Here is a 12129-nt window from a genome sequence, read left to right on the forward strand (position 1 = left end):
GACGAAGCCTAAGCGTGTTCGCGCTCTACAGCTTACTATTCACTCTGGTTTACCTGAAAAAAAAAAATCAGATTCGTTCCGCTCAGATTGAGGCATTGAAGGAAGAGAACATCAAGGCTGAATATTTGCGGGGCATGGAAAAGCGACTTGTGGAAAGATCTGACGGCATTCATTACTTCATGGAGCGAGTATGGGTTCCTCTGTATGGTAATCTTCGAGAGCTTGTGATGGACGAAGCGCACAAGTCTCGGTATTCTGTTCACCCGGGCTCAGACAAAATGTATCAGGATCTCAGGGTCATGTATTGGTGGCCGAAGATGAAGGCTCACATAGCGACATACGTGAGTAAATGTTTGACTTGTGCTAAAGTCAAGGTGGAATATCAGAAACCCTCGGGTCTACTTCAGCAACCGAAGATACCTATGTGGAAATGGGAGCAGATTGCTATGGATTTCGTCACAGGTTTACCGAGAACTCAAGCAGGAAACGATACTATTTGGGTGATTGTTGATCGTCTCAGGAAGTCAACGCATTTTCTAGCGACTAAGGAAACGGATAAGTTCTCTCAATTAGCTGCTGTTTATCTGAAGGAAGTGGTTTCTAGGCATGGAGCACCAACTTCTATTATCTCTGATCGTGATCCGCGTTTCATATCTGATTTATGGTAGTCGATGCATAAATCGTTCGGCTCACGTCTAGATATGAGTACTGCTTATCACCCACAGACGGATGGTCAGAGTGAGCGCACTATTCAGACACTTGAAGACATGCTGCGAGCATGTGTGATCGATTTTGGGAAAGGGTGGGAGAAGCATCTGCCGTTGATCGAGTTCTCCTACAACAACAGTTACCACGCTAGCATTCAGGCAGCTCCGTTTAAAGCGTTGTACGGACGGAAATGCCGTTCTCCTCTCTATTGGGCTGAGGTGGGTGACAGCCAGATCACAGGTCCTGAGCTTGTTCTTGAAACTTCAGAAAAGATTGTTCAGATCAGGAATCGTATGGCGGCAGCGCGTGATCGTCAGAAAAGCTACGCCGACAAACGTAGGAAACCTTTGGAATTCGAAGTTAATGATCGTGTCATGTTGAAAGTTTCGCCGTGGAAGGGAGTCGTACACTTTGGGAAACGCGGCAAGCTTAATCCGCGTTACGTTGGGCCATTTAAAATCTTGGAACGGATCGGTAAGGTGGCTTACAAGTTCGAGTTACCTGCTGAGTTGGGTAATGTTCACGATGTCTTTCATGTCTCGCAGTTGAAGAAGTGTTTGTCTGATGAAACACTGGTGGTGCCATTTCAAGAGCTGAAGATCGACGACAAGTTGCAGTTTGTCGAAGAGCCTATGGAGATCGTGGACCGGGAGGCCAAGGTGCGTAAGCATAGTCGCATTCCAATCGTGAGAGTTCGTTAGAACTCAAGGCGTCGACCAGAGTTCACATGGGAGCGCGAGGATCAGATGAAGCTTAAGTATCCTCAACTCTTTCCTGAGGACAAGTCTAAATCTGGTAAAGCTGGCAAATTTCGGGACGAAATTCCTCTTCAAGTTGGGGATGATGTGGCACCTGGGGAAAACGTGCAACAATCTTGATTTATCACTTCACTCCTTTGTGCCTGCTTGTCAAATTTCGGGACGAAATTTCTTTCAAGTTGGGGATGATGTGACAACCCGAGCTTCCAAGGTTAGTAATGTTTAATCTTGCGATTCTAACTTCCCGTTATCTATTCCTTCTTCAATGTATTAAATATTCCGTGCGGGTATAACTTCGTTAAGCTTAAATTTTATTGAACGGCAACTCGGGTATCATTGGGCCTTGGGCCGCCACCATATTCATATATACATACATCTTGGCCCAATTTCTTAATCTACTAGCTTTAAACTGTTTGGCCCAAACCCCTTTCCTTCTTATACATTAAGTCCATTTAGAGAAAAAGTATTTTCTTGGGCTTGAGCCCATTATCGGCTAAGTGTAGAGCCGCCTTAAAACATGCATTAATATGCATACGTATAAGGTTGTTCATTAATTGTTAAACTCACAAACCCTATTCCTCAATCGTACGTGCGACAACAGGAGAACCCCCCCCCCCTTCACACTTGAAGCCCTTCAATTGTGTTTTCTTGATTTTCGGTTAGTGTGTTAAAGCATTATTGATTATTTGCTTATTGTTCTTGATGATGGCATGAGTACTAAAACAGTTTGATTATTTGCTTATTTGATTATTGCTTATTGAGTATTAAAACATTTTTGGGTCTGATAGGGTTCGGAACTTTCATGTGTGATTAATGAACCGTATCATGTGTAGGTTTAATAGGGTGGTTTACGAATGACGTGTATAAATGGTGATTAACTGATGGTTCTAATTGTGTGAAACGTGGGATTGATTTCCATAGTTCTTGGTAATAAATTGGTTTAACTCTTGTAACGGAATTCATGTTTTAATCACATAAAACCATCGCACACTTTCATGGACTTTTTGGGCGGCACATTGATCCACGAATGGGTCTGTTTGGATCTCGGGCCTAACAACAATCATATAAGCTTTGTTTTTTTTATTTGGGTCTTAGATGTAATCTGTTAGGGCCATGTAAAATTTCATAGGCATTAAGGGTTGGTTAATGAACTTTAATAGTGAACCAATGATAATTGTAAGGTTAGATTTAAACTGAATATGAGTTCGGATGTTTGTGGCAAATTGAGAGGTTAAGTTAATGATAATAACATGCAATCTAAGTGGGCTAAGCATTGAACAAATATTCGGTTGGGCCTGGTGGGGTATTGGGGGCTGCGTGTGGTATAAGGGCCGAAGTGGGAGTTGTATTAGTGTGGGCTGGGCTTCGATGGATCACCCACACCTACATGAACAAATATTAGAAAACATGTCACATGTGGCCTAATGTAGAAACTGGTAACATGCAATTCGATTTGGGCCTGATGTTAATAAATGGGTCGTACAGCTAAAATACCAAACTAGTGTTAGATTGTGTTATGTTGGTAATTCAAAACTGGGCCAATGGGTGGCAATGAATGGCATGAAATTAAAGAGGCTTGCCAACTTGATTAAATTATCTACTGTTGTGTTGTTAGATTTATTGTATGATTTGAACTACCTGCTACATGTCCAATAATTGTGTGATATGCAAACAAGGTGTATGTGAATTAATTGTGGATGAGATGTGTGTTTGATGTGCATACGAAACTGACTATTGTGGTAACTACAATAAGGACTAATTAACCAACTGGAAAATACGTACTTTAGTCTTACCGAGCAAACCTAAGGTGAGTTCACTGCTCTTTTTCCAAGCATGCATCCCGGGGAGGGATATCGGGTAACGTTCCGGGGAAGAACGCTAGTTTATTGGGATGTTTGTTATTATTACTCAGTTTCTATCATATAAGACCCCTTACATCTACCGACAGTTGCCGGGGAGGCAACGAGGTTATTAGTGGATATCGCTATTAGGTTTGGCACCCTCACACCGTACCGGGGAGGACGGGCGTGAACTAATTTCCTTAAAGCATGACCAATGTTTTGATAGAGACATTGGGGTTGGGAAAATACATCTTGTAGCCACTGCGGTAATCGAGTTAATAACAGCATCAAATCAAATTATTAAATTGTTTTATACATGTATCTGGTAACTAGACTCGGTAACAAAACTTTGAACTCACCAGCGTTGTCTGACACACTTGTTTGCATGCTTGTAGGTCGTTAAATGTCTTGCACCGGAACTTGCTGTCTGGAGTAGCTGGAGTGGTCATGGGTCGACTGGATGGATTCATGTTATTGATTTCTTGATACGATACTTTGATTTTGAAACTGTTTAATTTTGCTTCCGTTGAATACTTTGGTTTTCACTTAAACTTGTTGAGGGTATTTTATTAATAATTGAGAACTTTATTTTGAAACATGTATGGGTTCAATGTAATTAGTGGCTCATTGTTGGTACGTCACACGCCTATTAGGGACACTCCCTGGGTGGTATTTTGGGATGTGACAAACCTCATATGTGATAGAGGACTTTTGGCCAACCTCGAACATGTTAACTAGTCTTTGTCTTAGTATTTTAAAGTTATGTTTGAAGCCAGACATTATATGCAATAGAAAATGCTTAGAAATGAGAAATATTTGAACTTACTAATGTATGTTGACCAACTTTTATATGGAGTGACTTGACATTAATGTTTATGTTTTGTATTTTGACATTTAAGAAACTTTTGGGTTGATGGTTGCCTTTTTGATTTGTTAGGCATAAGTTAAACTTTTGTTGCAATATGTGAGCTTACATTTAAGTTGGATTGTGCAAATCTAACATAAGTCATGCACCAAGAAACTAGGACGTGACATATGCGCTATATGTACCTCACGGAGACAAAAATTTGAACATAATGATTTTAACGTAACGTACATACCGAGACAAAAATCTAAGTTAGACATCCCTTGATACCCTTCATATAGCTTAAACAATAAATTAGAAGGGTTAAAAATGACAAAAAGCCGATAATAGAAGTCTAGGGGCCAAAACTTTTAAAAAATAATTTTTTTTTGTCAGAAGGCCTTGCAGACTGTAAAACATGTAGCTTTGCGGTCCGTAAGACATGCGCAGAAGCAAAAATTTTGCTTGATCACCAAGCATTGCCACTTATCTTCAACTTGGGACACCTAGCACGAATCTTGCCACACTTAATCTGGTTAAGTCGTTAGGACACATGTTAGAACACTAATAAACATCAAAACACACTTGGAAACACCTCCTTGATCCTCCATTAGTATAAATAGTCCATGTTCTTGAGTTTTATTGACACTTTTCATTCTTCACTTCTTAAATCTCCCTTGAAGCTTGCTCTAGCCGTTTGAAGCCTCCTTTTCTGAGTTCAATCTTCCCTCCAAACACAAGAAAACATTTGAGCTTTGCGAGCACATGTAGGAACAACATCTAAGCAACATGTGAGTACATAGTCCCCATTTTTTGTTATTAAATTGTTTTGGGGTGATTCATATGTGCTAACCATTTTCTCAAATAACATGTATGACATATATGTTTACTAAGTGCTCTTTGTGTATAACTTATGTGACGAAACATTTGTGTGGTATTATAACATAGAATCTAGAGTGATTTAGATAACGAGAAGCGTGTAATATGATAAGGGCATGGTGGATATACCGTTGGTACTTGAAACACCCATAAATCAAAAATGGTAATTTAACAAAATAGCGCGGAAATTTGATCCCAAAAAATCAACAGTTAAAACTTATACAAGAACTTTTTAATCAATTTTAAAATATATTGTTCAAGCATCACCACGAGCACTTGATCACTGACTTCTATTCAATTTTAATCGTACATTTATAGATAGCGACAGTCATAGTTCCATTAAGTAGCCAAACCTCATCTTTTAGCGCATATCTACATGTGTGCACTTGAGTTTCTCCCTGTATTAACATGAGACTTTAGTACAAAACTTAAACCTTTTGAATCAGGGTCCCTATGGTTTTAATTTTGTTGCCATTTTCATCCAACATCGAAATCTGGTCAGATTTTTCAGTTAACATCCATTTTTTTTGCCTTTTTCCTCCCTTTTAATGAAGGGCAAAATGGTCAGATTTTTTTAATTTGTTATAATAAAACGTTAAAAGACCATTTTGCCCTTCATTAAAAGGGAGAAAAAAGACAAAAAAAAACTAGTTGTTAACTGAAAAATCTTATCAAATTTTGATTTTGGATGAAAATGGCAACAAAATTGAAACCACAGGGACCCGGATTCAAAAGGTTTGAGTTTTGAACTAAAGTGGCAAAAGTGACTAAACCTCAGGAACCATTTTGACAGTTTACTCCTTTTCTTTTAAACAAGTTAGATAAGCTAACTAACCACATCTTAAAAAACTATCATACATTCAATTAACTATAAATGCCACATTTTTTAATTCGTAATCATAACAAATGATCATTAACCTTTTAGGGATCACAAGACGTAAAACTAATAGTAAGGTTATTCATCAACTACACACTATTAAGTATCATCAAATCAATAATATGACAGTACAAGCTTATACAATCATGATTGCATTAAATAAATATAACAAAATTTGGGGTGTTAGAGTACTTCATATATATAAGTGCTCTTATTGTATTACTTATCGTAGCGATATCTAAATCACTTAAAGATTCTATGATTTGGTGAAACAAAGTACAAATCCCAAATTCTTGTTGGATCTTTCTATACAAATAGTTAGATCCTTAATGGATACTCAAAGTACTATTATAGATCCTTGATTAGAATTATTAGAGTACTTTCACAAGTTTGTGATGAAACAAAGTACAAGTGGTCATGTGTAAATAAGAGTACTTTCACAAGTTTGTGAAGTACAAGTGGTCATGTGTAAAGTTTTTTGGTGTTGTAGCATAGAACCTAGAGTGATTTAGATAACGAGACGAGTGTAATACGATAAGGGCATGGTGGATACGCCTTTGGTACTTCCTATATATAAGTGTTCTTATTGTATTACTCATCGTAGCGTTATCCAAATGACTTTAAGATTCTATGATTTGGTGAAACAAATTACAAATTCCAAATCATTGTTGGATCTTTCTATACATATAGTTAGTTCTGTCACACCCTGGCTTTTGCGAAAGCGTGGATTATTTTGGTGTGATTTCTTAATACCATAGCAACAATCATAACAATGCTATATGGAAATAAAACACAAGATTGTTCATCCATTCATTAAATTTAAAAATACCACAACATCGTTGTTTGGAAATGTCGACACTTAAGATAAATTACAAACCATACTTGTTTTAAAACGTGTTCATAAGACACCACAAACGACTTTAAATAAAACATGGTTTGGAGACATGTGACCCGTCCAGGCAAGGGTTACACCTCCCAAACCCTACGACCTTGGATGACAAGCGCAGCTTGGCACACATGCAAACACTTTCCAGATCCCTTAATTTCCTGAAATACATGTAGTTTGAAAAATCAACAAAAGTTGAGCGAGTTCATGTGTAAGTGAGTATGTATAAACCTTTGTAAATAATGTATGTATGTCCCGGTATGATTGCAAACAAGGAAAAGATCACCAGTGGTTTGCAAGGCCACTGATATGTGTGACGGTGTAGGAAGACTCAAACCTAGCAAAGTTGTACCGGGCTTCCGGCTGGAAGACATAGTCACCTCTATGGGCCGCCCCGGCCTCATGGGTGTGGGCTCCCTACACCCAAATAGATCTATCACTCATGTCCCTCGGTCCTGATACGAGGATTAATGGTCCCAAGTATCCGCCTACCCTATCACATGATCTATGGTTCTTTCCTAGGCTAATCATACCAATAGTATTGTAAGTATCCCTTGTAACATGTATTTCACCCCCGAAGTAAGTAAACAGAACAGTTTAAGGAAAAGGGGAACATGAACTCACGGAAGTGCGTCTCCTGTATCGTAACGTCAACTCAAACTTGATCAGCTACCCGACGACCTACAACGTACTAATGTCTATTAGACGAACGGGCCGTGCCTTGGCTTAGTGTTTAATGTTTTTGAGTTGCGTTACTTTGATATTATTCCAAGTTGTAACTTCTTGTTAAAATAATAATAATTATTTTAACTTAAGTTTTGTTTTGTTAGGGTTTTGGAATAATAGTTAGGCAACTATTTCGTGTTCATACTTCTCAAGTATTTTATATGTGTATTTCCTTCCCAAGGATGGGGGTATTTATACATGTACATTTGTAATTCCGAAAAATATATTTTAAGTCCCACTTAGAAAAATATATTTAAATTATTTGTCCAAAAACGCCTTAATTCAAAATATATATATTTTTCCCAAAAACAATATATTTTTTTGCTTCTTTAGTTTCCAAAATAATATTTCACCAAAAATATATTTGTAAGAGTATTTTCTTGAATAATTCATAAGTTAAGCTTTCTAGCTCGGTTTCACATTATTATACATGCAACTTAAATATTTTATTCCTTGATATTTTTGGTATTATTTTGGAGTTGTAATTTCCATGGTATTTGTTAAGTTATATTATTTTACCCTAAAATAATATAACTAGTTCACAAAAAATATACAAATATTCACACAAGTGTCTTGTATAAAATATTTATTTTAAACATATACTTATCCATTTTTATTTGTAAAACCAACCTCCGATACTTGGTATTTTTGTAACAAAAACTACGACGAAGTTTATTTTGAAAACAAAGTTAAAAATATATTTGTAAACACTTGTTAGAAAAATATTTTCTAAGTGTTGGATTTTTAGAAAAATTTCGCCAGAGTTTCCTTTGTAAATGGAGGTGTCCATGCTTATAAGCATATCATTTTCTTTTGTAAAAATCATCACAATCCATTCACACTCATCAACAATTAACCTTTACTTACCAATTTTGCCAAAATCAAGTAATAACTACTACTTCATGAACTTGAATACTTGTAAAAATATGTAGTAACTTACTAGCATTCTTAGTAAGTCTTGTTACCCTTTGAAATGTGATTAGTTCTTTAAAAACTTCATATTTAAAGAATTTACAACTTCCAATCATATTTTTGAAAAATATTTCTTTATGAAATTTTCTTGCTACACAAGTGTTTCTACACTTGTTTATCCACCAAAAATGAGAGTAGTTTATGTAAGATCCAAGATTTTATGAAACTTATATTTTTCACTTGGTTCTTTTGAAAAACCACTCATGGATCTTTAGATCTACATGATTATCAACCTACTTTGATATTTATTTTTCAAGAAACCTTTTATTCATTCAAGTTCATGATTAAACATGGAGGTGATTCTTTTATGTAAATCACTAATCACCTCCTAACTTGTTAACTTAAGTTTTTAATCTTAATTTAACAAGTTTCACCATGATGTTTAACATCATCTCACTAGTAATCATCAACAATACAAGACAGCATCATACTTAACATTACTCCATCATTTTAACAATATTTCATCATCAAGTTAGTTTATGTTCAAGTCTTGTGTTCATGTTCTTTTCTTATTCATAAGATTCATCATACAATAACTATTAACCACTCTAAACATGAAGTAAAATGAGGATTCAAGAGACTTACTACTAGCTTTTAAGCTAGGGAAGATCAAGAGTAGAAATGAGGTGGTTAATAGCAAATGGGGATGGTCCTTCAACTTCTGAGAACACCAAGCTTCGTTGTATGCACTATAACACCTTTGTATGCTCTTAGATTGGTTGGAGATGATCGAATGATGATGGTGAGGATGGTGGTGGCTCACGGCCGAACTAGAGGGAGGAGGGAGAGAGTGCTTGAGGTGTGTTGGTGTGTGAATGATAAAATGAGTGAAAGTCTTGTGGTTTTATAGAAAATCCTCCAACTCCCTAATATCCATTAGATTAAATGTTTCTTAAGTACCATACATACATATTAAACTAATCAAGAAAATCAAGGGTGGGACACCACCCTTGTAACCGTATGGTTGGGGGGGGGGGTTCTAGTTGGGTTTCAACTAGTTAGTTGATGATCTTGATTGAAATCCAAGGTTAAGTCAGTGCTTTATGAGTGTTATGTAATATATAGTGTGTTAGGGTGTTCGGGGACCATAACTAGCTTAGTAAAAGTGAAACAATGTATTTGACAATATTTTTGTGTTCCGGGTAATGTCCGGTTGTTCGGTTTGATACTGTTCCGTTAAAGTGCTTAATTATTCCGTAAAGTGTCTTTTATATAGCTTTTTGTGTCACAATTAATTCTCGGCACTTAGGAAAGCATACAGGACCATTCTGCCATATTTTTGGCATATTGCTAGCATATTAAATGCTGAATTTTTGCTGATAATGCAGAATTCTGCACTTAAAGTGTGTTTTAGACACTTCCCGGCACTTTAACTATCACCTAGTGACGCAGTTTTATGGTCCTCACTTCCCTACACTCCTTACTAGTGTAGTATCCTGTCTCTGGCTTATACTGGCCTCCAAAACATTGTCTGTCTATGTGCTGGCATTGCCAGCATGTTTTTTGGGTTATTCACTCACTGTGCTAACTGTGCTTTGTGCATCAAGTTTGTCACTAAAGGTGGTGTGTAATAAATGGAGTGACAATATGAAATGTGATGCATATGTATGTATGTAACAGAAATCAGAAAGCAGTTTAACCATCAGTTGAAATCAAGCACAGTCATTAAACATAAATTTAATATTAATTAAGTGTACGGATACCTGTAATTGTGAGGGTTGTCACAAGTTCCTTAATGGATACTCAAAGTACTATTTTAAATTCTTGAATGGATTTCAAAGAGTACTTTCACAAGTTCTTGGTTGGTTTCTATACAATGTGTTTATGTGCAACTTATGTGGTGAAACAAAGTACATGTGATTATGTGTAAATTTGTGTGGTGTTATAATATAGAATCTAGAGTGATCTAGGATAACGAGACGAGTGTAATACGATAAGGGCATGATTGATACGCTGCTGGTATTTCCTATATATAAGTGCTCTTATCGTATTACCCATTGTAACGTTAGTCAAAATCACTTGTTGATTCTATGCTATAATGAGACAAAGTACAAGTGAAACAAATAACAATGTACAATTTTTGTTAACACAAAAATTACTTAGTTTTATACATATTGTCATTTATAACACACTTTTGACACAAACTTTTACTATAAAAAAACAAGGTATTGCAATACTAAACTTTTGCCACATACTTGGCTAAAAGAAATCCACTTTTAAGCATCAATTCGTGTAGTTGAACAATAATTTGCAATAACAAACTTTTGCCATATACTAGGTCAGAAAACCTATGTCACTCACCAACTTTATTGTTAATCGTCTATTTTCACATATGTTTCAGGTATCAACATTTCAAGCATGCTACACATAGGAATGCATTCGGGCCTTAGATTGCTTTTAAATTTAAAAACAATGACATATCCTCCTTTGTGTTTGTAAAACAATGTAAGCATTATAATGAAACTTTAGTACCATGTGTTGTGAACAATTTGTAATGTGACTCTTTGACGATTTCGCCACGGGTTGTATACGCGGTTGGGGTGATACAATATACAAAGAAAGATGTACGACTTAATGATGCTACTATGAAGTATTTACCACAGGAAAAAAATTCTATAGTCATGACTAGGGCTGTAAACGAACCGAACGAACACGAACGAGGCCTTGTTCGTGTTCGTTCGTTAAGGAAATAAATGTGTTCACGAACGGTTCATGAACATTTACCGAACGAGATTTTATGTCCGTGTTCGTTCATTAAGAAAATGAGCGTGTTCACGAACGGTTCACGAACACAAGCGAACACAAATAAATTTGGCGAAAGCGATGAAGGATAAAGGTGGATGGCCTAGAGAGTAGCACTAGAACTTGAATCCCTTATTGTGGAACGGAGGTGGATCATATTCGTCGATGTAAATAATGAGAAAAGAAAGGGAATGGTGCATAAACAAGGTGAAAGGCGGTTTCCTAGTTTAATTGTTAGGGTAATGATATAAATAAAAGTTTAATATTATAAAAAGTATAGATAAAATATATGAAAGTGAAAAAATCTTTAATTAAAACACGAACATACGAACATAAACGAACGCAAATAAACAAATGTTCACGAACACCTTACCGAACGTTCACGAACACAATTGAACGAACGAGACCTTTGTTTATATTCGTTCATTTAACTAATCGAACGGAATTTCTTGTTCATGTTCGTTCGTTTATTAAGCGAACGAACATAAACGAACTTCCCGCCGATGTTCGCTGAACGTTCAGTTCGTTTACAGCCCTAATCATGACTCATAGATTCTCTTTGCTGTATGATTCATTTAAAGGATGTATTAATCTTGAAGCAGAAATGACAGGTGCCATTATAATAAAAATTTAGCTTTAAGGAATGTATTTTTTTCCTTGTATTTATCATTCCTCATTTCATCACTCTAGGAATTAGGTTTCAACTTTTCCTGAGCCCCTTCTCGCTTATTTACTACTCACATGCACAAAGAAGTACAATTCATTTGTTGAATTGTTATCTATTATATATAAAGATGTTCGGATTTTCAAACCTTCATGGACATGCTAGAGAGAAATGTCATCCCACTTAAACTAGGCGTAGCTTATATTTGTTCAAATATTAATTAAGGTGAACT

This window comes from Helianthus annuus, chromosome 14 (assembly GCF_002127325.2).
Source record: "Helianthus annuus cultivar XRQ/B chromosome 14, HanXRQr2.0-SUNRISE, whole genome shotgun sequence".
Taxonomy (NCBI): domain Eukaryota; kingdom Viridiplantae; phylum Streptophyta; class Magnoliopsida; order Asterales; family Asteraceae; genus Helianthus; species Helianthus annuus.